Raw genomic sequence first — 26,698 nt, 5'->3', positions numbered from 1 at the left:
GAAAAAAACAGGAATTTATAACCCACCAAAAAAAAAAATAATCTGGTATTAGTCTTAATGACTGTTGAAAATTGAGGACAAAAAATAGTGGGGAAGAAATTGAGCATTTTTTGGAATTAAAAATCCGAAAGAATTTTCTCAGAAAAGTGCTTTTGGGGTATTTTTTATATCATCAAAAAACCATGAAACAAGCTGAGAGATAAATTAAACAGAACCAAACCACACTTGGTTGCCAGAAAAACAGGATTTCTGACTATGGTGTGGTGAGGCTGAAGATGAGGAGCGTTATGCTCCCACTTTTCTTACAAGGGACTAGTTTCCTGTTTGAGTGGAAATTCCTACAGTGCCGGGAAGGGCATCCCTGGAGGTATGGGTTCTTGGGAGGCAATGTGCCACTAAGGCAGTTTGGTTTAAGCCTGAAGTGCTACACAATGAAAGGTATAGGTCCTGTTTTACCCTAATGTTACCAAGCCACCATCTTGATATTCTTCAGGATGGTAAGCCATAACTTTAAGGAACTTGTCAGTGCAGCTTTAACTCTCATGGAGAGAGTCTTTTCTCACCACTCACTCTTATGTGTGTGTTATGTATTGTACAGCCTAAGCAAAACTATCTTTAGAGGAGCGCTTATCTGAAAGATTTGAGGAGTTTGTGTAGAGATCCTGGAAATCCAACAGACTACACTGTTTGTACTGAAGGAAGTCCAGGGTTAGATCCTATCTTATTCAGCAGCCTGGTCTCTAACCCCTCCTCCTCCTCAGAGGTGAAGCATGAACTGTGACTAGCACAGGGGGGCAAATGATTACTGGCAGAAACTGCAAATTTCAGGTCAGCACCACTTGAGATTGCCCTCAATCCATTTGGAAGCCTGGAATGAAGTTAATTTGGAGGGTGGAGAAGCTGTAGCCTCCTGAAGAAAAACCTGCCATGTCTTGTGCTCCTTTTCCTAGGGTGAGCTGGAAAGACAAGAACTGCACAGGATGCTGAGAGCCTCTAAAGGAAATGCTGGCATCAACCAAGCTGTCACATTTAAGTGTGTGGAAAGCTGGTCTTGGGGCTGCCCAGTTGAACGTGCTAAACCAAGACAGCACCTTTCAACAGCTCCACAATAACACTGAGTTTGTACAGACATATACAGAATGTATAGGATCAAGTTCCATCTATTTACCTGTCTCTGCATCCCTCCAATAACTTTGCTCATTTCAAATGAATTTGACATAGGTGTAGGAGTTCCTAGGTATTTTAGATTTTTGCCAGTATATTTGTTAGATGTATATCCAACACGGAGCTACATAGAACATGATAGCTGGACATGTTGTGATGGCTCGTTTGCAAGATTGTGCTGCTGTTCACTCATATTACCCTCACTTTCCCATTCCTTACTGCTTTTGAAAGCAGCATGAAAAGCAGGAGCAGCTGCTGCCAGGAAAGGAAGCTGCAGGAACCGGAGGGACTCACGTGAGGGAGTGCAAAGACACAGGCTTATTTTGCTGATGACCTTGGCTTCTAGCACACCCCATGATTAGAGTAACTGCTTCTAGAGCTGGAGGACATGGGAGCTGAAACTACACATCCTCTTTAGGACTCACGGAAAGGAAAAAAATCTGTCCTGCTTAACAAACTAAGTGGAAAAATCACTGAATTTCTACTTATGGTTACTGCAACCTTATGAGGGAAAAATACTTCCAGAAATTATTTTATTCCTCAAAAAAAAAAAAAAAAAAAGAGCTACTGCTCCATAGTTATTAGAGGGAAACTAATCAGTATTTGTTCAGTCTCCCATTCTCCTCTCTGCTATTTCACATGCTCTTGAAAGTGTCATTACTGAGATGGCATTGCACTTGTTCCACCACTCTAAAAGTGCAGCCCTTTATCTTAGGAGGTATCATAGAAGCATTGTATTATGGTTTGGGTTGGAAAGCACCTTATAGATCCAATCCCCCTGCCATGGGATGCCCCCACTAGATCAGGTTGCTCAGGGTGAAATAACAGAATGGTTTACCTTGGTGGTTTCCTCTTCAACAACCTCCTAGTCAAGTATAAGATCTCTTTAGGTGACTACGGCTGTTTCCATTAGCTATTCAGTAGCATTAGCAGCTGTGTGTAAAACTTTTGGGCTTCTTAGGAAACCTTACTCAGGAGGTGAAAGATATTGCCAAAAATTAGGTCCTAAAAAAGTCCTATCTACCCTTCTGCAGTGTTGTCCTTCAAGAGGCTTTGTTCTTTGGGGCAGCTCAGTATAGTATACTAACTGAGTTGGAAAACTGCTAAATACAAATGACAGGTATTGACTCTTCCGCTTACCATGTTATCAGGTGACTGTGGTAGCAGGGAGGTGGAAAAGAACTGTACTCTAGGAACCATCCTGGGACTTGCTTATCTCTGAGGCCAGCATGTAAAATTCCACATGTCATTTCACAGGATGCTCCCTTGTTGTCACAATTTTTCCTTCTCTCCTCATCTACCTTTTATCTGCTCACATCATATTTTCATTTATTTTTTCTGTTTTTCTCCTGCCTATTTTTCTTTGTTTCCATTTTCACTACTGGGATTAGAATCTGTTACCTGACTATTTGAGCACTTGTTCCATGATATTTGAATGCACTAGGAATTAAAAAAAGTAAGTATTTCCATTTCTTGGTGCTTTCAATTTGGGTTCTTTCTTCATTTCCCCAAGGATAATGAATGCTAAATACAGTATAGCTGAACTTAAATATTTAGGTTCACTAAAAAACAATCAGACATTGCCTATATAGCTTTTTCTTAATGGAAATACCTCTGAGGGGAGGATGTTGGGGAATGATGGCTTTTTTTTTAATGTGATAGATATGTAACATGTACAAAATAGTGATTTTATTTGTCCTCTTGATTTAAGAAAAGTAAAATTCCTGCATGTTATTCTACAGTGCTGTGTGAATATTCATGAATACTAAATTGTTTTCCTGGACGAAATATGTAAAAGCATGAAAGTGATCATCAGCTGATCTCTGCTCCAAGCTGAATTGTGCAGTTTAGGAAACAGCAGGGAAAATAAATTTATTTTCAACTAGAATTTGATTCTGAAATAAATAGGAGGTTACTTCCTTGCACATTTAGCTCACGTCTGTGAGCTAAAAGGAAAAGGAAAAACTTAACATGCATCAAGAAGCATCTATTTTTAAAGCCCTTAATAACCTTTAAAAGACTAAGATTCTGCTGACATTCCCTGAGCTGTACAGAATCACACTGATCACAATTGGCTATTCAGGGTGTTTCAGTTTCAGTGAAAAATTAATGCAAGGTATTTTTTTTTTTGCATCCTGGATTTTTTCCCTAATCACTCTGTACTGACTCATCATTGTGAACTTTTACGTACTGTGTTGTTAGGTTTTAACCAGCTAGAAAACTAGTAACTGTGGTAAAGAGGAACCACATCTCTCCTTCAGGTGCATGTGCTCTGTCTGCAATGTCTGCAAGGGTGCTCTGGGGCACTGTGCTGCTCAGCCTCCATTCACTTACCCTGCTTTCCTTTGGAAGGAAATTCGGGGCATAACCAGGGAAAGAACTGTGATACCCTCACAGTGGTCACTGACCACTTCTGGGGAATGTGGTGGGTCATATCTTTGCCACAGCACAGACACAGATATTTAAGTAGAGTATGTTCAGAGAAAGTGCATTGACACCAGCTGATCCCAGTAAAGGATGCTGAAATAGCTATAGCTTTTTGCTGCTAAAATGCTGAACCAGGAGGAGCCAAGAACAAGGCATTCTCCTAAAAGGAATTCCTACCTTCTCATGCATAATTTTCTCTGAGGGAAGAAGTGAAAAAAACTCTAAACTAAAAATAATAAAAAAAACAGCTTTTGCACAATGACACATAGCCTGGAGTATAAGGAAGGTAACTGAATGAGAGATTGAACTGTGTTCATTATCCACAGAGTAAAACAAGCCTGGTATCTTTTGCTTTGCTTTAGTGAGGAAAGGTTAGAGCTCACTCACTCAGTTTTGTGGCACACTGTACTCTTTTCAACTGCCTCCAGCTGAGGCAAGGTATTTGAGTAATATGAATAGAGGCTCTTATCCTGTGAGCAATTATACGTGGGTTTAAAGTAGCTGTTAGGCTCTAATGGTCTTACAAAAAATTTTTCTCGGTGTTCTCTGTTTATAACAGCTATTTTATAATAAGAATATTCCATGTGCAGACAAGGTCTAACCCTTTTTGATACACACAAAACTGTTTTCAAGAATTCTTTTAAAATAATATGTAGGCTTTTTTCAGAATAAAAGCTTTGGCTTCTATCTGACTACACATATTTTTGAAAGGGATAGGGGCTTTTTCCCCCTACTGTTCTTTTCCGTTGGCTTTAATTTAGTTTGCTTTATTCAGACCTTAGGTCAAAGAATTTTTACGTTTAATATATGTATCCTGATGGGGGCTCTGAGCACATTTTTGAATCTGGGAATTTAGAAGGGCACCTCTATTTGATATGTGGAGATGTATGCCTGCAAAGTCTCAGCCTGGATCTTTCAAACCTGCAGGCCTTATGCTTGTGATCACACACATTTGCTAATTTGTGCATGTACCTATTGTTCCCTTTGATTTCAGAAGCTGAGGGAATTTAATGTCTGAATACAGAGCTTGGGACTGAACTGGAGGAACCCAGGCTTTGTGAATGCTGCTCTTGGTTCACACGAAGTTATCAAATGGTGAAATGCAAGTGCTGCATTCTTTTATTCTCTGATGTAGGTGTCACAGTAACACAGTGATATCCTTCCCTTTTCTTGCAGCAGCATCCCTACTATGCCTTTGAAAGAGATGAAGTCTTTCAGATCTGTGAGTTGTGTCTTTATAATGCCCAGGGAGCAATTGCTCCTGTTCTTCAACCGAAAGCAAAACAAATTCCCCCATGTAATTAAGGCTGAACACACAGCCATTGTTTCCACCCCTTCTGTGTTATAATATTATAATGCAAGATGTCACTGTGTGCCTAATAGTGTTTCCCAAGCACAAACAGTAGGGTGGCCCAGCTAGTCCTCCTCTCAGCACAGAAAGGCTAGGTTGTAGGCACCTCTCACTGGCTATAACTGTGTTATGCCATGTGGTGTAAAACAGCTTCTGCCAGCAATGCTGCTTTGTCTCACAGAGAAGCAATTTTTTAAGAGATTTGATAAATTGTCTTGTCACACTTGGATTAAACTATTGATTTACCAAGACTCTTTGTATGTTGACCCAGGAAAACACAGTGGATGCTATTTAGAATATTACAAACCCTCTGCCATATGCATGTTGTCTAGCCTACACTTCAACCCTATCACCTTTCAGCAGATTGCTTCAGACAAGAGATCTCATGGGCAGGGAATCTGCAATGCATATAAGCTTACTTGCTCATTTAATACAAGAGAGTCCTAGACACTGACCTTGTCTATAGCTTCCAGCTTGGCAGGGCTGTAACACCACAAAGACCTGCAAATCCCTTTTTAACAAGGCTACCTGAACCAAATGGCCCAAGTCCAAATAGATGGAAATATGAAGATGTGCAATAGATCTGTTGCCTACACTGCTCACTGGAAAATTCTCTGAAGCTGCTGTACTGGTGTCTGCTTATGTGGTTCAGTATCAAATCCTGCCATAACAGCATGTCTGTTGTCTGTTCCTAAATGTTTCAAGACATTTTCTAGGGGAGAGTTCCTGTCCTAGGAAGGTGTGTGTCTTTCTGTATTCCCCCAACCTCGCTTCTGCATCACTTTCCACAAGTCTAGCAAAGAACAGAGGGAACCTAGATATGGAAGCACACATGGTGAGAACTGTCAGCACCTGGGTGCTAATGCTGATGCTGCATGCTGATGTCCTGCAAGAATTTGCTGCTTGACAACAGAGATCTTCACTTAGCTGAGATCAATCTTTCCAGTGTAAGCAGGGCTCACCCCATTGTAGGTGATATTTCTGGGCTCTTTCATTGTTTCCATAACTGTCATATGAGATGTTTCATGGAAGTACTATTGTGTGTCTGGTGCCAGAAAGAAATAGTAAATTGGGAAAAAAAAATAAAATTAAAGATTTGTGTTGGTCCCCATAGAAAATGCATAATGATAAAGCTTAAACTGCAGTTCAGGAAAACTATGTCAATTAGGTGTTACCAAAGACCATTCCCACTTCTGGATTACACAGATCAGAAGACTTCAAGGTAGTGTCAGAAATAATTTCATGAACAAAAAGATTTTCCCTTTTCCTTGCCTAGGAATAGCTTGTGTGTTACAAATTATATCAGGTTTTCTTTCACCTGTGATAAAGGAAGAATGACGTGGCAAACTATAGAATTGGTTTTAAAGCAATAGGTGAGTAGGAATTGGCAAAATCGCTAGCCTATTGCCTGTCATATACTTATTTTAATACTTAAGGGACCAGTGACTCTTGCACTGTCCAGAATATTCCATATAATTCTTTTGTGCTGGCTCATGGATAATGCCACTCAGCTTCTATGAGGTCAGGTCAAATGATGTCATACAGTATGATGTGACATGCCCTGGTTCACTGTGCAATGTAACAACCTTTCAGCTTCTAAATAAAAACAGACAAGCACTCTTGAACCTGGATATATTGCTGCATTCTTATTCAAAGACTTGGAGTGTCTGTTGACAGAGCCATTAGTTGAATATGAACATTTCACATAAAAATAATGAAGTGCAAAAACTCATCATGTGCAATGGCCACAGTTAAAATTGTCCCCCTTTTGTTTGCTTTCCATTCTGATAAAATAAAAACCAAACAACTGAAATCCCTGCAGAATCATGGAAGTCTAAACCATATAAACTCCTCTGAAGCTCATGGAAGATATGCATCAATTGGCATCTCAAAGGGAGGGTTTCCAGACAAAAGTCCTTGCCTAAGGAAGCACTGTCCCTGAGCCTGATAGCTCCAGGGACTGACAGCGAGAGCTACTCAGCTGCACTTATCTCAAAGGCTGGAGGCCAAAGGTGGCAGATGTATAGACAAAGGTGGTTTCCTTCCTATAGCAGACTCTGAAAAATTCAGGGTTATCATTGACATCTTGAGCAGTGATGAGCTAGGGACAGCAAGTGAGGGTGAGAGTGGGAAATGCGACACCTGTGTTCACAGGAAGCCCCTGGCAGGCAGGAAAGGTGGACTATGCAGTTGCTGTAATCATTGCTGCCCATAATAAAAAAACCCACACTGTGTGCATCCCAACAAAAGCATCCAGATACAAAGTAGAAGAGGGGAGGTTTCATTTGCAAATCCTGTTTCTCAGCTGTTTTGTAATTTAACACATGCCCAGATTGTGGCCTCTAGGCACAAGAAATGAAACTCAAGGGTGAAAAAATCACCAACCTGTGACCATGTGATATTAGAAACACTGCCCAGAACTTACAACAAACATTACCAGAAGAGAAATAAAATCAGTCAATCAAGTTGTCACTGAGGAACCAGCAGAAAACTCTCACCCTATAGAAGGGACTTGGACCTCTCCTTCATCCACAATTGCCAATATAGTGATCTCCAAGCAAGGGCCTCTCTGGCTTCAGCCTTGCAAATTCTTTCCCTGCACAGATATCCTATTCCCAAGGACAGATGGGGAGAGTACAAGTAATGAAAAACACTGTCTGCTAAGTTTTCCGAAAACTAATACAGAAGGATAGTCAGAAGAGAAGTCTAATTAAAAAAGCTTCTTGCTGGCATGTAGATTTTGAGGTCCTTGCTGATCCCTATTTAGGCAAAAAAGAAGATATTTCCCATTTGTCCCAACGAGAAAAACTGTCTCATGGAGAAGCCTGCTTTTTGTCTGGATTTCATTCTCTGCTGTTAAGAATAGGGCAGGGTGAATGACTTGATCTCTGTAGGCTGACTGCCAAATAAGAAAAACTCCACCAAATTTTGAATAGCCAGGCTATAATTCCCAGAATCACTTGTGAAGTTTTTTTGGTAGTGATAATCTCTGTCTCTGACTGAATAGACCACATAAATATTCTTTGCAATGAAGAATGTTATCTGGAGAAACAGGATTCCTTATCTCAAAATATTCTTTAGTCAGGCATTGAAGATATTTTCTGGAAGATCATAAACCCTTTTTTCAAGCTCATCTCAAGTATACTTTTCCACTGGCCCTGTTCTTTTCTGGTTTAAAAATTTCTATAGGTAATACTGGTTGTTCATGAACCTTTTCCTCCCTAAACAGTTTATAGATGCTAATTAGTATAAGTTCTTTTTTCTTCTTTTACGTCTATATAATTTCTAGTGTTATTCAAAATAATTGCTCCTTACCACTGATTTTATAGACAGTCCCTTTGTCTCCTCATGTCAACCTTTTGTTACTAGTTAGGTTTGAGCCCTGGTTAGGTTTATGAGTCTTTTATATCACTGGGATTTTTAGTGCATACATTTTGCACCTGTATTCTCTTTCACAATCTTCTAGAACTTGGTGTGAAAATAAAGACCAGGTAGTTTCAAAGTCTTGTACCTCCTGTAACTCTGTGTGAGTGATGGGATCAACATCTACTGTTCAAGTGGCATCAACATTATTCTGACAAATGTTATTGACAAATGGACTCTGCCACAAAGCCATTCAGGTCATGATTGCATACGAGTTGTGACTGCATTTGAACTCAAGCCCTTTTTATTTCAGTGATTCAACACTAGTAAAATTTTCACCAAAAAAAAAAAAAAAAAAAAAAAAAAAAAAAAAAAAAAAAAAAAAAAAAAGGGGGCAGGGGGAATGACTTTGGGGCAAGGGAGAGAGAGAAGGAGAGAAGGAGGGAGAGGTGCTATTTGTTCATGATCATAATAAAAATATACATTTTACTGGTTCTCTTAACGATGATTTGGCTCAGGCAGATAAAAACACCCCAAAGAATGTATGCAAAGATCCCACACTCCAGGCCCGCTGCTGCTGCCTTTTATTCAGTCACCCACCACTACCACTAATAGGATCTTGAGGTATAGGTTAATGAGATAATTAGCCAAACACAATCAGACTTGTACACTGCACAGAAATGGATGGTTGCTCTCTCACAGCCACTTGTTGTACGGCACCAGGGCAAACTGCCTTTCTTTTCAATGGGAAATAAAGCGGGAAATAAAGCAGGAAATCAAGTAGATGTGGGTTGTTCTGCCTGCTCATGGTGGTGAGGACAGCTTCACTGGTGCTGAATTTTAAAGAGCAAATAATATCAATTAGCAATTGTGTCTGGAAGAGTGTTGGCAGGGAGATCTTCCGCTCATTGCTCTCCTGAGGCAGGCCAAGCACTCAAGTCTCAACAGCTTCCATTTGAGGTCTTTCCTAGGGAACAGTGCTGCCAAGAGAAGGACTGCCTGCGAAATTGTTCTCTTACAGAGGACCCTGAAGACTCTTCATTTTTGGTAATTTTATGATAGAACTGAAATTGGCAGTTTCGATAGCCTTGCTCATAGACTTCCTTCATAGCTCATGGCTGCCATGGATCTGACCTATGACTTGTCTCCTGAGATTGAGAGGGAACAGGCATATGTTCAGACCTAAACAATTTCAGGAATCTTTTCAGAGGAAAAGACTTTAGCTTTTAATTTGGAATTTTAGGACTGTTATAAATGCTTTTCATTCAGAGAGCTTTTTTTAGATCAGGATTTAATGACACGAATGAACTAATATTCTTATAAAAGTGTTGGCAGAGGCTTGGTTCACCCAACACTGATTGATGAGGAAGCCCACAGAGCAATTTTAAACTAATGCCAGAAACATATTTTGTGGTAGATTTAGGAATGCCATCCCAGTCTTCAGCCTTTTATTACTGACTCAAGAGGCCATCTTCTACAAAGTCAGTGATTCATGCAGAGTGATTTGAAAGGAATGTGTTTGAATGAGCTTCCTGTGTATTTGTCACAGTTTATGACTTTTTAATAACAAATCATTATTACTGTGAATTTTTAAGCCCAAAATCCTCCATAAATCTTTTCAAACTCATCTCTATTTATAATCTATGGAGGAACCTGTTCACTGTTTTTGTTCATTCCACTGTTGTTGATTCATGGACTATTATTAGACAGGTTACAAAAAGTTAAGATGGTGTAGGAGAGCGGATTTTGTTTGGAAACTGGTGATTTTTACCTTCTTTTTCAGTTGTAGCAGAGGGTCAGATCAGTTTACACCGCAGCCTTCATGACTGAGCAGAGAGACCGACTCTGGAGAGTGCGGACTTCCACCTAGGAGAACTAAGTCTGGCATACAGTAGATACTGCAGTGCATTCACCTGTAAACCAAGTGGAAGGGAGTACACTCACTGACAACAAGCCCTGCACAGTTCCACTATATTTTTCCCTATTGGCTGCATTTAGAAAGAGTAGCTGTCAATTAAGATAGAAATAATGCAAATGGTATGGAGATAAACACCTAGAAGTTTATCACGTCATTTTGAGCTCACAACATATATTTGGACTTTTCTTTCTTGTAAAATTTCCAGAGCATCCCATTTTTATTAAAAAATATTTAAAAATAATGATTGTGTTTACTTCTAATAATAGACTGTGGTTTCTATTCAGTGGTCACTTTGGAGACTTGGGGCTGAAAACTGTTTTTTCCTTAACTGGTTCAACCTTTCCTATATGTGATCAGCATGGATCCTGAATGTGCAAGATACTGATGAATCTATAGGAGGCAAAGATATTTATCATGTCATAAAAAGTGCTCATTGTCTAGTAGCATGAGGCCATGATGTTTGTACAGTCTTCTAATTTGGTGAAAGCATTAATTACACTGAATAATGGTAACCCTGGTAATCTTGGCAGACATCTGAAACCTTGGATAATTATAGCTTCTGCTAGACAAATTTTAGTTCTCTGAATTTGATTTTAGGGGACAGAAATAATTTTTAGATAATCCAGTGCCTGAGAAATCAGGATGTGGAGAACTGGAATTTTACCTGTATAGAAACGACTGACAGATGAATAAAAGACTGTTTGTAGCCACTTCTAATGAGATCATAAATTTCTTCTAACACAGATGAGATGGAAAGCATTGAAAAATCAGTGCAAAAGCAAACAAAACAGACTCACAAAACATACTTTTAGTAACAGAACACATCATAATGGAACATGAAAATAAAAAACCCCACCAGAATCAGTCTTGATGAAGATTGGAAAATCTACATGTCAGCAAAAACAAACTTGTTACTTAATAAGGTTAATAATAGATAAAGTCCCCTGAAGATAAATTGTTATCACATTTGACGACCATTTTATTAAAATGTTAATGGCCTCAGGCAAAAGCAAACTGTTCCCTTAATCTGCCAGAAGAACTGCTTTCTCAGGAATTATATACACCAGAGAACTTGGGATCTGAGCTAACTGTAACAAGCATGTTTGAAAATTGGAGCATCTACAGCTTCTGAAATTGTGGCTAAAAGGGAATGGATCTCCCATGTCTCAAAATGGCTGTGCCCTTTTCTGCCAAACACAACTTTCACTCACATTTTTGAATGCAGAATCTGTTGGAGTCAACTGCTGCAGTCAAAACAGCTGAGGTGTCAGTGATTGAAGGGAGGATTTTTTTTCTTTGCCTCCTTCCATGCTAACTGTGAAAAAGGTGTAGCTTAATAAGTGCAATTGCTGTAATAGCAAACACACAGAAAATATGTTTTCATCAGCACCTCTAAGCACGGCAAAACTGTGAAGCAGCCTGGCAAGTACGCTAAGCATTCAGTGAATTGTGATAGATTGCAGTATGGTTTGTCTGGGATGAGAATACCAACAAAAAATCATTCACAAGATTTGATGAAAACTCAGCCCGTACAGAGAGACTTCTTGCTACAAGCACAGTATCAGCTCACAACAAAATGGAGCTGATGAAATTGAGTTCACATTCTATCAATCCTTCTGACATATGAAATGCATTTTCCTCAAAGCCTGTGGACTTCCTCATTCCTAACTGAGCAACGAGAAAGAAAAGGTAAAGCAGAAAACATCTGTGATGCTGAATGCTGCATTTCTTTTCAATGTATCCCAAAGGCAAAGATACAAAGAAATTCATAAAAGTTACACTAGAATTACATAAAAGCTACACTATAAATACATGCCTCACACCCAAGCCTCCTCTGCCAAAATTTGCGTGAAATAAAAGGGAATGAGTAAGACTAAACCAAATTAGCACAGTAAAAGCTTTTTCCACCTTGGAGGAGAGAGGTATATCCTGGTTCCAGCAGGGGGGATCCAGGAATGAGAGTTAGTCTGATGCAGCTCAACCACTGAAGTTGGGTTGTTTGTGCGTGCAGTAGGCACTCAGACTCCACAGCCTCTGGTTTGGGGATGAATATTACCAAACCTTCCTTCCTTCTTCTCTCTTTTACCTGAGGTCCATGACAGTGATGACTTAAGTTGTGCTGAAGACTTCTGGGGCTGTGGGCAAGTGTGCTGAGAACAGCCCTGTGCTGGGTCACAGCCAAGAGAGACTGTGGGAAGAGGAATAAAAGGCTTCACCCTCACCCAGATGGGATGGCCTGTGGGTGAAGTGTTTATACATACTTTGGGTCCCCGAGCAAGATTAGAAAAGATGTTATACCCTCTTATTTTCAGGCTTTTAAACAATCTTCATATGTATAACCTCTATGCAGTTTTTAACGTGGGTTCTCTACTTCTATTCAGGGTTCAACTCTTTAAAGTAAAGCTTTCTCCTTTCCTTTGCCTCTACAATACAAAAGGCAAAGATTTCATGGTTGTGTATCTGATCATTGGTCTTTTGGGGAGCTACTTATTGTGCTTTTTATGGAATTTTCTGTGCCAGTTGGATCAGAGTGGGGGCACAGATATTTTGGTGCTAAGATAGAAGAAGATTTCTAAAACAGCCTATTTTTTCTCTTTTTCACTTGTTTACACAGAATTATTCTCCTTTAGTGCCTGTTTTCCAAACCAGCTATCAACCTTCCTTTAGAGAAACTGCAATTTTCCTGGCCCAGTTTATTTAACTCCTTTGCTACACCAGCAGTTCATTTAGTAAATTCCTTACACAATAGACACAGTATACCTCAAAAACTAGGAGATGTATTGAGTATTAATCACTAATTATTCACCCAAATTCTGTAATTCAACCTTGGTATAGCACAAATATGAGCAGCATTCTCACCTATGGAATAATTTTTCTTTGATATAAAAATTACCACCTCATTAGTGTAGTTAGAACCCAACAGGGCAAAGAAAAGGTGGTGTGTGCAGGTATTTCTGTGTAGTGAAATGAGCTGCAGTGATGGCACTTAATGCACCTAAGGTTTGTGCTGTGTTTGGGAGAAGTGAAGTTCAGGATATCTACCCCAGGACTAAGCTGTGGTACACTCAGCTATGCCTGGCTTGCTCCTGATGCACCAAGGTTTTTGGTCTATGATAAAGCCCTGCTCGTGCTCTCTCCCACTTGGAGATGCACCTAAGATAAGTCCATCTCTGAGCTTGAGAAAGCACCTAAGTTTTGCAACAAGCCTACTGTGTGCTAAGGTGATAGGGTAAACATCTGCCTTCTTTCACCACTGTTTACTCTGCTTTTTCCCTCAGAGCACCCATGAATGCACGTTGCCTGTTGAGCTTGCTCCCCTTGCAGCAGTGCATGCCAGGCTGCCCTGTACATGGGAGGTCAGGGGACAGCAGGTGAGTGGTAGCATTTTCCTCAACAGAAACCACATAAGTTGCCACTTTTTCAGACCCCTATAGACATAGCCATTGCTCTGAAGAAAGAAACAAAGGCCATGACACCAAAGTAAGTAATCATTGCAGAGATTTTAACGGATAACACCACATTTCTTGTGAGAGAAAAGTGTTCTATCACCTTTTCCTTCTTTTAACCCGATACTTAATGTTGTGAGAAATTCAGACGTGACACAGTTTGGTGCTAAACAGAGAAGAGGAAATAGCTAAACCACTTTGTGATCTTATCAGACTGAAGCACTTCTGTGTTGTAGTTTTGACGACTACAGTGCACCAACACAGTCTCCAGGTTGGCGCTTCTTTTACAGACAGCTGGGCAGACAGAGCTGACACCACCCACATGAAATGTGCACGCTGGGACCCTTTGCTTTTGCAAGAGCTGTAATCATTCAAAAGCAGAATATGCAAAGGGTGTGGGATGGCAGATGTCTGGGAGCCTCCCCAGTGGCTCTGCACTGAGGCTGATGTGTGTTGGGCTGGTCTGTCTGGGGAGCAGGGATGCAGTGAGGCAGGTGCACTCTCCAGGCTGGAGTCAGCAGCCTCTAATGGCTGTCGGAGGGGTGGCAGAGAGCGCTGTCCGTGTGGCAGGGCTGGCCTGCCAGCTCTCCCCGAAGATAGCAGCGTCTTGCCTGGGAGTGCCAAGTGCGGGCTGACACAGCCAGATCCCTCGCCGAGCTTGGGAAGAGCGCGGTACCCGCACAGCCACACAGCTGTCAGAGCAGAGCACGCTCAAGCATGGCCAGATGAAGCTCCAGTGAGCGACCAGTCTGTGCCCGGCCCACAGTGTCCAGAAAGGCTCTGTGATGGAAATCAACAGCTTCCATTATAGCACTCTAACGACCCCATGTAGACAAGCCCTCAGAAGCCACATTAACCCGAGTTTAGGCCATAAATTGAACTCTCTGGCAAAGGTACTCCCTAACTAAATGCAGAAAATCTCTGTGACGAGCAGTAACAATGCATATAAAATAAAATAACAGCAGGACTGGGGAACAGCAATGGCACATCTTTCCTTCCAAATTGAATTGTTCACTTCACTGTGAGAAGAAATAATTATCATGTTTACTGTGTTTGGCTCAATTAGGCTGGAATCTTAGGCCAGGAACCTTTATTTTTAAATTTTTGTAAATGTTGTCCATGTATGGCTGTGTCAGCATTGATTTTGCTGTCATGAAGGTACTACAGCTGTCTGCCTGAAGTAGAACATGCAAACCTGAACTAATTCTTAAAGTGTCTATTTTTCTAGTTTTAATCAGCCAAAATTTCTAGGAAACTGAAAGAGGACCAAGCAAGCCTCTTATATTATTTCTGTAGAGTTTTGCTCTTGAGTGTGCTGCAGACAGAGGGATGGTTTAAAACTGTTTTGTTTTGCATGTGGTGTGCATTTAACTCATGGAACTATTACAGCAAGATGGACTAAGACCACATGCACTGAGAGGTTACAAAATGTGCACATCAAGTGGCACATATCTGTATAAGACTGGCATATAGCATAACAAGACCAGAGGAGAAGACAGTAAACCTGACATGAGGGGCACAGGAACAGTTTCGTCAGCAGTGAGTCTTCTCAGGACTGTGTGCAGCAGCCTACTACTGCTTTGCATGGCAGGGATGCATGCAAGAGTTGTACATTTAAACCCTGAAAGAGGGGCACTCTCAAAGACCTCTGTCTTCAGTCTTCACTTATAGAAAGTGGTCACTACCAGTGATCAGTAAGGCTGAGTAAAAATAAAACATTTCTACATTTCTAGGAACTGATTTACATCCACTTCCTTTGATTATATGCAATTTCCCTTTTCTGTATGAAGAGACAGAGAAGCACAGAGACAGAGAAGCATAGAGAGCACAGAGACAGAGAAGCATAGAGTTTATACATGTGTTAACAATATGAGATGAAAATTGAGGGACAATATGTATCTTTAGCAGTAGAAAAAAATCTGGTAAAAGGCAAACTACCTGAGTTAGAGAGATCAGCTCTTTGATAGAGAAGTCTGTCATAGGTAGATTAAGGATAAAATTATAGGTGCTGCCTTTCAAAATTTTTATTAGGATGCTTGATATCAGGAAACGTTTTTTATCCCATCAAGAATTGGACCAAAATCACAGATGAAGTGTATGTAGCACAGGTTTTGGAATGAAAAAAACAGTCTAGAGAGAGATGGATTTGTCTGACTATTGAATGCATAAAGGAAAGACACTTAAATAAAAATTTGCTATGCCACTCTGAGAAGTTGAGGTGAGCCAGAATGCATGACAGAGGGAGAGCATGTAAAGAAAACTGTTATGTTTCAAATTCATCAGAGCAGTGGAATAAGGTTGTCATGATGCCTGCCTGTTAGCTCAGTTTTTATTAATGTCCAAATGATTAGAAAGGAGATAAATGCAGCACAGAGAAGAGCTGTATTAGAAAGTGAGTGTTTGGAGTTTCTTCCTCACTTCATGCTAAAACCCACAAAATTCTTTATAATATCACAGTGCATAGGCTTCAAGTCTAGCCTGAACCATACAGGAAAAGGCCAGTCCAAACGTAATGCAATGTGTACAGCACATAGGATGAGTTCATATGACATGCAGAGGCCAGTGTTTAAGGTCTTCCATCTGGCTGCTTTGCTTGAATAACACCTTCAAGAAATTTAAAGTCTCTTGAATCTGCTGTTAACAAAATAAAATAAAATAAAATAAAATAAAATAAAATAAAATAGCATTACTAAATCCCACTTCCCCCTGCTGATGCACTAATTTCAGTGGCCAAGTTCACTTTAGATGGCCCCAGGACCCAATGGTTTTCCCTGCATCATAATGTGGGATTTCACACTGAGCACAACTTGAGCCACTCCTCATATTGCGAGAGTTGCCACTTCAAAGAAGGCCATGCTGTTTGTCTTTGGTATGGAGGCATGAGCTAAGCAGGGACTGACTGCCTCAAGAAGTGAGCAGAAGACTTCCCATGGCACTGGATTGTTCTGCAGCACAGAGTTGGGTAAAGTTTTAGAGGCAAAGCAATTCCATGCCATCCTCAGTGCCAGCATGTAGGGAGTTCTTGGCAGCTCAGATGGTGGGTCATAAATTCTCCTTCACTAGTTTGGGGGCTTGATTATTCTTTTGTGTTCTGCTGAAAACATTACTTATGAGAATTGGGGCATTTTAATTTGGCTGTGCTATCACTTTATTAATATTTGAACATCTCACTGTTTTCTGTCTTGGCACAATGGGATCCACAAAGAGAGGCTAAAAGAGAAAATGCTCCCCTCCCTGGCATTGGATTCCTGCCCTTTTATTTTTAATTACTTTGAATTATTTCCGGAACTTTTTATACCATTCTGAGAATACAAATTAAGTTTTGACTGTAAGAAAGGATACTGTGGAAAGCAAGCAAATGTGGCCTTACATGTTCATCAAGAGACTGCATTAAAAAAGCAAGGGATAGACACTTGCCAATCGATCCATTATATCCCAGCATAACAATGATCCATTAGCCTGAGAAAGGCCTATGTGAACTGTATGCACATTTGGCTTAACCCACTCAGTTTATTTAGCCTCTAGTGTGCTCTGGATTAAAGCAGGCAGTCATTAGAGAATAGTATTTCTTCCACAAATGTTGTTTTCCATCATCTGAGAGAAGTGACAGAGCTTTTCAAAAGCCTTTGGTATTTGAGGACAAATGCTTGCTTCTTGTAAATGTTCATCTGAGACTCAATAGGATTTAATTGTTAGTATTTCTAAAAGCAGAAGTTGATCCTGAGGCTAAAAGAAGACCAGAATCAGTGAAGATTGTGCACCTTTATCTGGATTTAGCATTTGTCTGTAATGTGTTTCTCTTCCTCAGCAGCTTGCTATAAAAGGCAGAACCCATGAAGCTCAACCCCCTGATATTTCTGAAGCATACCTTGAGACCCCAGTGTAAAACTTGTCTCGTGCAGCAGGATAATTCTGTACTGTCGCTTTCCGAGAGGATTCAGTCAACAAGTCAGGAGTTAGAAGGAAAATGCACTACAGAGTATTGAACAATTATCTGATTATAACATAGAGGGGGGACCTGATTCTTAGTAGCACTGTACCATTCTTACACTGATTGTATAAAGAACTTTAAAACAGCTGTTTCAGGCTCATTTTAGTCCTCTTCAGGCATTCAGACTCCAGACCACTTTCTAGGAGAAGAGGGAACCAAATTCATGTGCTAGGGAAACATAGCATTTATTTTCTTAAAATCATATTGCTGTATTTTTAGCAGATTCACTGGGAAAACTACTACTCATCACTGTAAAGTCATTTAAATACAACATGTATCCTTCAGTCAACAAAAAAACCCTGTGGAATAACCCCTGAATCTAATTAAAATCAATCCAAATCCTCATATTTTTTCATACATGTTCATGATCCTAAGCTGGAGATGATGATTTGTTCAGATGGACTTTGCTGCCCTAGACAGTTGAATAATAATTTTATAATATGTCCAATTCAGTCCAGACACAGTTCTGTTATTCAGGACTGCTAGTTCTGTTGCTATCCAACATGTATAAACCTTCACAGATTAACTTAGAAGACTTCAATTTGCTTTTATATTTAATCTGAGTTTCAGTCCCTTGCCATGGACCTAACCCACCCATTTTTGAAATTATGTACTTTGTGGATTCAGACATATAAATAATAACACCTAATAAAATCAGGAATTAATTTAAAGCATCTGTTTCCCAGGACATAGCTGATTTCATACTTTTTTATCTTTCAATTTTTGGAGGACAAAGTCTACAGACAGTGTACAATATAATTTACTTTGGGAGGATAAAGACAAAGTAAGTGTTCCGGAAAGCCACGGCTTGCCTGTACTCAGCATTGTCACAGTTCAGTATTATTCCTTCCCCCTTTCAGCCAGACTCTGGGGCTGTGCTGTCTGATAGTAAAGAACAGCTAGGTCCAGGCTCTGTCTCCATCCCTGAGGAATTATGTATTATGTATGATTGTATTTAAACAGGCTGTTTAAAACTCACTGGTTCATAGTATCAGAGCTTAAATGGAACAGCCTCAATGGATGTTATTAAGATATTGTTTCATATTGATTTGGTGAAAGGTATTAATTCAATATTCTTGTTTCAAATATGAAGATATTTATTGATAAAAAAAGAGGCAGATATAAGAAAAAATACGCATTAACACTAAAAAAGAGATTTAACAAAAGGAGCAATTTTCAGAAATGTGAAGGTTTCCCTATTTCCCCAAAACACAGACCCAGAATTAATGCATTCTAAATTCTACTGGGCATAGGATGAATCTTTTCCATAGGCTTTCAGAAGCACCAGACTAACAGCAAGTGGCAGCACTTGCTGGAAAAGCAGGGGACATGTAACCTGGATGAGCCTGAACAAAGATGATGTCTCTTTAACAGAGATATTTTGGGAAGGTTTGGATTTTTGTTTTACAAAACGATTTGCAGGTGTGCAGACGGGTTTGTGAGTTAACAACAGATTAAGCAAGCTGCACCAGCAGCAGCCTCCCACCAAAAATCATGAGAAGGGTGGGGCAGAGAAGGGAATGCTGCCATCAGCACCTCGGCTAGTCTCAGCTACTGCCCCTCAATAAAGTCGGTGTGAGACCTTATGTGATAAATGACAATAACAACAAAATCCAGAAGCAAAGAAGTTGGTGCAGGCCTAAAATGTAGGCCTATTCTCTTGGGAATGTCCTGGCTGACTTCAGCCAGTTTGTGGAGCAGAAGGTACTGGCAGAGGGAATATCTTCCTGCCCTGTGTTTGCAGAGCTCATGTGGTCTGTCTGTCTGTCTCTGTTTCTCCCAAATCAGTGAAAAGGTTCAGTGCTCAGGTAGATGGGATGAATTCCGGCTGCTATGTTCTCATTGCCTGCAAGGCTAAAAGGCATCTTGAGATGCTCTGTCTGCTGTGGTATATCTAAGATAGAGAATGGTAAATGTATCACCTGGCTGCTCCTGCTGTTTTCTATCCCTCAATCCTCAGAAATGGATGGCAGTCTGTCTAGCTAACAGACCTGTGTGAACTAACAGGTTGGCTTTGTGCACATTCCAGAGCTGAGAGACCTTTGCTCCTTCTTCCCCAGATTGCTTCTGGCTATTCACCTAACCTCACTGCTGTGTCCTCCCAGTGAGATCAGCCCTACAGCATTCCAGCCTGGGATCCAGCAGTCAGACCCAGCTAAGCCGGATTTGTAAGCAGTGCTGTTGTGCTTTATTTCCTCTGCTGTGCACTGAACAGAAAGGGAACCAGACCCCTGTTATCATCAGGAAAGACAACCTATCTGTCTTCTCAACCTGCTCAGTCCCCTCAGAGGGACGAGGATGGGGTTGCTGAAAGACAATGTCATCATTCCTGCCATTTCAGCAACACTTCATATATCAGAGGCAGCTGATGGATCGCCAAGGAGAGTAGTAACTTTATTAACCACTTCTCTCATGTTGAGCAGCTTTAGTAGAAATCTGAATAACTGCCCCGTCCCCTGGGTTTATTGGATGTGGTTTGTTTTGCAAGTGGGACAACAATGGTGAGTTTCATGCCTGGATGAGCTAACATGTTTACACAAACACTGCTGATGCAGCAGAAACAGGATACAGTAATGTGTCAAATATTGCTTGGGCTGTAGGCAAAAAACTGTGGAGTTGAAAGGCAGTGCTTAGCACAGGGCTCCTCGTGCCAGAGGCAGTTGCTGGGTAGGTGTGAGGGAGAGGGAAAGGGAGCATGTCTCAGTGTCCTAATCTCTTGTTGCCAAGCAATTCCCAGAATAAGGAAAAATTTTCCGAATTTGGTACTACTCTCCTGATAATGAATAATACTGAGTCTCATCAATCAATTTGGTTAAAGAGGAACTTGAATGGTGCAGAGACCTCAGCTTCACCCTCAGTATCTGACTCTAAGCCATTTGAAGCCTGTGGGAGACTTTTCACTGACTTTGATGTGAGGCTGATTTCTTATTTTGGATTGTTAGGAGATTTTCACAGCCTAATTTCTACATCGGGATGTCAAGGAGCGAGGGAGATTTGCTTTTTCTGACACAAAATATTGCCGACCAGAGAAAGATGGGCATTTAAGATGATTGGCTTAAAAGACCCATCCTATAATGGTAGCAGAATTATAAGCCTGCAGGGAAAATTTCTGGGCACTTGTATGAAAAAAGAGCAAAGAAGACAAAAAGATTTTACTGAGTTACAGTGCCAGGGTTTCAGCTACCAGTTGTGCTGGAAAGCCAGTAAGAGGGTTTAACAAAAGATATTTCCAGCATCAAGCCCATACACAAAATGAGTGGTTGTGCAAGAGCAGGGCAGGAGGCAGAATGGGAAGGAAGGGGGTGTGATACCAGGTCAACCTGCTGCAAACAAGAATTGCCACAGCAAGTCACCAGACCAATGAGAAGCAGAGACTTTCTGGACAGAGAAGGGTGGATGCTCTCTAAATAAATGAAGATTTAAAAAAAATAAAAGAAAGGAAAAGAGAGACAGTGAAATCAGCTGCCAAGAAGTGCTGGGGCCAGAAAAAGCAACAAAGCCCTATTTTTAATGTAACTTTTTTATTCTGCCAGTAAAAAATCAAATGATAAAATAGGCTAGAGAAAGGAAGCAATTGGGAATGGCTGAAGAGGATTCCCAGCTGTGCTTGCAATCAGTGCAATTCATGACTCACAACATGCTGGCCACATCACTTCCCAGGAGCAACATATTCTCATGAACAAGCAAAACAAGTGGGAGACTGTCTTTAAAGGCTTTTTGGATCATTCATCGCTTGGTTATGAAGTTGCCCGTGAAGCAGCTCGCTGGCTTTGAGGGTCAGGGTAATTTGAAGATTGGTCAGCTTTCCTTTTCTTTCTCCTTCAGCTGCTGCCCCTTCCACCAGCCCCTGGCAGCACAGCTGAGAATATCCATTATTTTCCTTCTCCTGACCAAAATGAAGAGCTGGAAGTGGAACTGCTTTACTGGCTTTTGAACAGTCCTTGTCCTTCTAGTTTACCACGAGGACCTTCTGCTACCCTGTGAAGAGTGAGAAAAGCATCTGAAAATAATACTTATAAGTTTATGTGAAACCAAATGTCTCAGAATTGACTGCCTACACATAGATCTTGCTAGTTCTCACCTGGCTGGTACATAAATCATCCAATTTAAGTGATAGCACTTCAGGTACCCCCAGATCTCAGCTTCAATTCAACTGAGTCAGACTGCTGCTTTTACTAATATTTTTCTAAAATAAAATGGTGTACTTGCTCTACCACACAGTGAAATGTTTCACAATATATATAATTAACTCATAAGTATACTGCTAGAATAAAAAATCCCAAAAAACATTTAGCACTGCAGTGAACTTGAGGGTTTTTTTCATGATTGGTGTTTATTTACTTATTTCCATGGTTGACTAATATTTTTTTCTCAGTTTTGAAGTCACATCACTGATGAAAGGGTACAGGTCTCATTTATAATAGTTGTGGGTATCATGGATTTACTGTTAGTGTTGGAATCCAGCTAAAGTTCCAGCCTTCTGGGCAGTGCCTTTCCTGTCATCAGCTTTCTTACCCAGCTGTGACATTTCTCTTTTGTTGGAGTTTTGTGTGCAGAGGGTACAGCTGCACCCACGTGCAGCAAATAAACGCTTTTCCTCAGGGAATGGCAAGCTTTTCAAATTGATCAGTTCTCTGAATCTGAATTCCAAATCAAGATTTTGAAATTTTCAAGGAATCAGTGCTGTGAAAATAGCAAATAAAAAACATCAAAATGTTTTGTTTCTACTTCATTGAGATGCTGAATCTTTAAGTATTTACTATATAAATTATTTTTATAAGTAGAAATATTTATATCCTTTAATATCAAGATGTCAGAAGTGAAGAGCTTGATATATGGATATTTTTAATGAATAAGGAAAATAACACATGTTATACAGTAACACAGGGTGGAAAATAATCTCCAAATGAAATATTTTTATTTTCTTGGAATAATGTGTTCTATCATAATTGAAAAAATACACAAAAATACCAAAATATTAATGTAATTGAATTGTGTGTGGATTTTTTTAAAACAAAATACATTCTCTGATGGAAGAGCATGTGCGATGTCCTTCTAACCAGCTCTCTTTTTAGTGCATCGTAGAAGAATGTGACTTATGAGCTTCAATGGAGAGAGAGTGAACTTCTATAAGGAAAACAAAATTTCAGCTTTAAGGACATATAGATCACAGGCAAGATGTATCTCAGTAATATCATGGTAAACCAGGTGACAAAATGTATTGATTATTTAATGCACTATAGCTGAACCTTATCCTTTAAATAGATGTAGTAAAAATATTAACCCAAGGGGCCTGTTGAGTCCAGGGGTCTCTGCTCTGAAATGAATTTGTTGAGATGTGTGTGAAGGAAATGGCAAAGCCTTGTATTTACCTTATATTGCAGTAATTAATAAACCCTCTAGAAACAATTATAAAACCATTTAAATTTGTTCAGAATCACTGTTAACTTCTGCTTAAAGATGGGGCCAAGAGGCCTCCAGTAGTTCTGCCCTCTTCTGAGACATTGCCTTTGGGGCTGTCCTGGACTTCATCTCAGATTTCTAGCGAGTGAAGTCTTACAGCTGAATTTTAGATGAAAACAAGTGTGTGAAACCCATGTGGTTTTTTCTCTTTTCAGTTGGTGTCTACTTTTTAAGGAGGCAGATAATTTCCAAGTTGCTGGAAAAATTAAAGTTTAACACATCAGTCAACAGACCATTAGCTTTAGCATTTGATTTAAAGTGGGGTCCTAAAAACTGGGAATTGGGGATATACAATAGCAGTGGTTTTGCCTTGCAAAGGCCAATTTCACCATAAACAAGTCACATCTTCAAGATGTTGACCTTCTCTTGACAGAATCCTCCATCCCTCCCAGCAAGTAAAGGGCCAGAGTCTGATCAAAATAACAACAACAAAAACCCCAATAGTTTTCCTGTTGCCAAGAGATTTCATTAAAAAAAAAATCCATGAAGTATTGACATACCTATTGCTTCTTCTCTTTGAAATTCTTGCTAGACAAGACTTGACTGATTTTGTTTATTTCAGCTGGCAGAGGCTCCAGGATTGGCTACCTGAAATAACTCTCACAGCAGCATTTATCCCTTCACAGTTTGGAAATCTAGGGAAACTGCAAATTACAGTATTAAAATGCTGAGCCAGAAGAGAAACAAGGAAATAACATTTCAATTTTCAGCATGAGAAAGAGGACGTTTTAACCTAGCAGTATTTATGAGCTGGTAAAAAGCTGTTCATGCCACAGTGGTTGTATGTTCTTTAAATGTCAAGTCCCAATCAATAGCCTCGCTGAAAATTGACCCTGTTGGGCACGGTGTAGGAGAATTGGATGTTCTCTAGGCTATTGGTTGAAAGGCAAGAAACAGCAAGCAACTGATGAGAAGCTATCAATAAAACCTCAGTATTGTTTTGAGTTCAATTTCAAGTAATTGCCAGACATCTGAGATTGAGTCTGACAGACATGAAGAAGGCTAATGTTGGTTTCTGGTAATGAAAAGTAGGTTTCTTGTTCAAAGTAGCACAATGGGGCCTAATAGTGAAATGGCTTCCCTCTCGACAAACAAGTTGCTGTATAAGTGTAGGAATCAGTGAAGCCTGTGTTTTTATGGATTTGTGCCCTGTGTCCTTACAGCCTTCTCCTGTGGAAACTCCTTTGTCCTTCCCTCTTCCCCTCAGCTGCCCCAGCAGCTCCAGTTTCTCTTTCATATCCCCTGCTCACTGCTCAAAGCAACATGTGTCCCCTATTTGTTACTCCAGTGTTCACCAAGCCTTCTCTGGCTTCATAATAGAAACTATGCTGGCACAAAATATGTCATGTCAAATGTTTTTCAAGTGAGTTGTCTGTAAAAGTGCCAGTTCTCTTCACAAAACTGGGGCTTCCTTGGTACCCTAAGTTAGAGCAGAGTTCAAAATGGTACATTTTGCCTCTCCACAGTAGGCAGGTTAAATGCACATGGGGAATTACAGTAGCAAAATTGAGAAAGGGTTGTTCGTTAAGTTGCTCTTAACATAATTACCTGTGATCATGTGTTGGAACGCCCTTTTTATATTATTTAACACACTCTGCAAAATAATTTGTCACAACGTTCTTCAGTGGTGCATAATTCAGGAAAAAAATCCTTAAAAGAATTGTCTTTCCCCCTTCTCATGCTGCTAGCTAGGAGCTTGCCAGAACACAAACTTCTGGCAGAAATTGAGCATATAATAGCAACAAAATCATTGAAGGAAATTGCAGTCTTCAGGAGGCTTTCACTTCCCACACATCACTCCACATCAGTTTTTGAGCTGAGTTCTCTTGTACTTTGACCCTGTAGTATTTTGGGAGGAGAACTCAGAGGCAGTGGTGCTAGCAGGCATATGAGGTTCAGTGTAAGGCTCAGTCCTGAGGCTGATTTAGGACTTAGTGTTCAGACTGCCAAAAAGAGGGGCTGAAACTGCTGAGGCAGTGCCCTTACTACAGTTACATCTTGACCACCAAGTCAATACTCAGTGACATTTTAAAAATTTCCTTGGCCAAATCCTCATGGAGACAGGTAATAACGTAAAATTAAAGATGCATTTGGAATCTGTTGAGGTGGGTTATTTTTTCAATTCTGCCCTCTTTGGGAGGATTCTTCTTAGCTTTATTCTATCACTTGCCCTCTGCCCTGGCTATTAGCTGGGATAAGACTCCTGGAAAGTGCACACATTGATTATAGTGAGGGATTGTGATTTAAAAAGTGCACACTGATTCTCTGGCAAGAAATTGTTCATTTGCAGGTGAATTTTCCTGCCTTTTACTGAGCATTCAGGAAATTTTTTTAGAAAGCTTCACTATGGAACAAGGAAACCTAACTGGACCTACCTGATGATTAGTCCCATTTATAGGGCTGATGCTACAGCTGGCTTGATACTGCAGCAATGTGATTTATGTTTCCAAAACATCTCTCTTTCTGCAGGTCTCTGCATATGCCTTTCCTCCCACTGCCAGAATTCCTGATCTAATTTCTCTTCCTCAAAAGCACACAGGCCTCATCTTTGGATAAAAATTATTCCTTTGTTTCCACATCTGCTATGAGACTTTTTTATACTTGCATTTTTTTTTTCTTGTTATGGCCAAGACATTCTACTGTGTTAAAAGACAGAGGGCAGGAATCATACAAAGGGTGAAAATTCAATCTGTACCTTCTCTCTGGCAAACCAAGCTTTACTGCTCAAATAACTAAGTTTTCTTCTTCATCTCTCTGCTGAGGTCTCGTATGTGCTGAAGGCAAGCCCAGGTCTAAGTGTGAAGATGTGCAAATCTCAATATAAGTACTGCACAAAATTTCCTTTGAGCTTTCAGCCCAGAAGTCCTATTAGATGTGAGTTCTTAATGAGGTATCCTAGTGATATCCTAGTGATAACCTTGCAACTGAAGCTGCATAACTGCTTTATTGGCACTGCCATTATATTTCCTTTTGCCTGTTGGAGTTCACCTCTTCCGATGGGGTCAGGAGTGAGAGATTCTGCTATTGCTCTTGATGTGCTTTTTTTTTTCTTTTTTACTACTTTCATGAGCTTGACATTTGGAGATTCTAGTTCTAATATTTCTCTTGACATGAATGTGGATAGATGTGGTTATTTGCCTGTGGAAATCACTGTGCTAAAATTCATGGTTACTTTTAAGGTCAACTGACATATCCTGAAATCACACCTGCCTCGAGCTGCTTCCTTCATGAACATGCTGTGCTAAAACATATAAAATTGTGCAGCCTGAAGCTTTTTAAAATCTTTTTAATAGCAAAGAGTGGCTTGATCAAGGGAAGATGTGTGATGTGAAAATAGCTCCGAATGTGACAGAAAACCAGATTTTCTTTGTGAAAGATTCTCAGTGCCTGTAATTTGCAGAGGAGAACTGGATAGAAAAGGGGGCACTCAGTGCCTGCCTCATAAGAACCCACTTAGGTGCACCCTTGCCTTTGGGTTCAGATCACTCTCTGTGCCCTATGTACGATCAGGAGGCTGCACTACAATGGGAATTAGCCTAATAGAAATACAAAGCCCTATCCAGCCAGGAAGTGCC

Source organism: Vidua macroura, chromosome 1 (assembly GCF_024509145.1).
Source record: "Vidua macroura isolate BioBank_ID:100142 chromosome 1, ASM2450914v1, whole genome shotgun sequence".
Classification (NCBI taxonomy): domain Eukaryota; kingdom Metazoa; phylum Chordata; class Aves; order Passeriformes; family Viduidae; genus Vidua; species Vidua macroura.
The sequence above is the reverse complement of the archived record's forward strand: the minus strand, read 5'-3'. Positions refer to the sequence as shown.